Here is a 1,446-nt window from a genome sequence, read left to right on the forward strand (position 1 = left end):
GAGTCAGTTTTACTGTAGTAAAAGATGCTACTGTTTTACATGGCTTTTTTTTAATTTCCTTACAAGCTACAATTTTCCTGTGACCAATCCCTTTACCGTGCGATTTAATGTTCGTCAACTCGGCGACCATTGTGCAATTGCATAATTTACACTTAGCTTTAAAGGGATCGTCATTAACAGGACACAACCATTTTTTTAATTCTTAAACATTAAGCCATTCTGACCGAAACTTCTGTGCCCTGTGTTTTATTTGTTTTTTAACTGTTAATTTGGGTGGTGTTAAATGGATATCTTCTTCTTCGCTACACATATTTTTAATTAACGACACTAAAACACTATGACAACTACAGAAGACACTTAAGCAGACGAATAAAGTATTAAATTACAAGTAGGTAAAGAGTAGTATATACAGACAACAGTGAACAGACTAATTACTAGCTCGATGCTCGGAAGTCACTTGTTACTAGTAACTAGTAAGCGGGGACTGGGGAAATATTACAAGATAAATATTTATCCTGCATTATGGACTTTGGTTAGGGGTTTATGGTGCTATTTTTATAGTTATAATAATTAATAACTATAGTAACAGGTACAGTTGTGGATAGTGGGAAGTGGGAACTGATACAATGAGACAATCTTGAATTATTTTGTGTAATACCTAATTTTGTTCCAAGCATATTAATAATAGAACGTATTTTCTCGTGCACAGTATTATTCACTATACCCATGGTAACTGGTAGGTAACCCAAAATGGTAAGTTATGGTTATCTATCTTTTTCATCATAGATAATACCATGATAAAATATTTTATCATATTATTGTTGGAATTCTCGTATAAAAGGTGTACGAGGATAGGTGTTCCTCGTACCTCGTACAAATAGTCTAAATTCTCGTATGTGTACGAGAATTCTCGTATGTCTGGCAACCCTTACGTTACGTGCCCTTTAATCAACGCAGCGCGTCCAGCGTGCTTATCTGTCTTTTGTGGCGACCGATTACAGTCAATCGCCAAGACTGAACATACCGCCCGACATTTTAGGCTATGCTAAAATCGATTCACATTTTTTTTTCTTTTTTTTTATAATAATTAATGGATTCATAATAGATTAAAAGTAATAATAATAATAATTATAATAAATAAATTATGGTGCGTAATATAGCAGTATAAATATGTATAAATATATACACTCGTATATACATATTAATATTATTAAGAGTTTTTGTGAAAAATACGTTCTCATGTATGTTGCAATTTGTTCATGAGTATTTCATTCATATTTAGACTGTTTAGTGTTTACCGAAAAAAAAAGAGATAAAAGTGTATTATTGTATAATTTTATAATTTATTTTACCATTGATGTTGAAAATTGATATTTCAAATAGTATAAACAATCGGAAAATTGTACACACAGATAAAAATTAGTTTAGCTATGAATTTGATCAAAT

Source organism: Acyrthosiphon pisum, chromosome X (genome assembly GCF_005508785.2).
Source record: "Acyrthosiphon pisum isolate AL4f chromosome X, pea_aphid_22Mar2018_4r6ur, whole genome shotgun sequence".
NCBI classification, from domain to species: Eukaryota; Metazoa; Arthropoda; class Insecta; order Hemiptera; family Aphididae; genus Acyrthosiphon; species Acyrthosiphon pisum.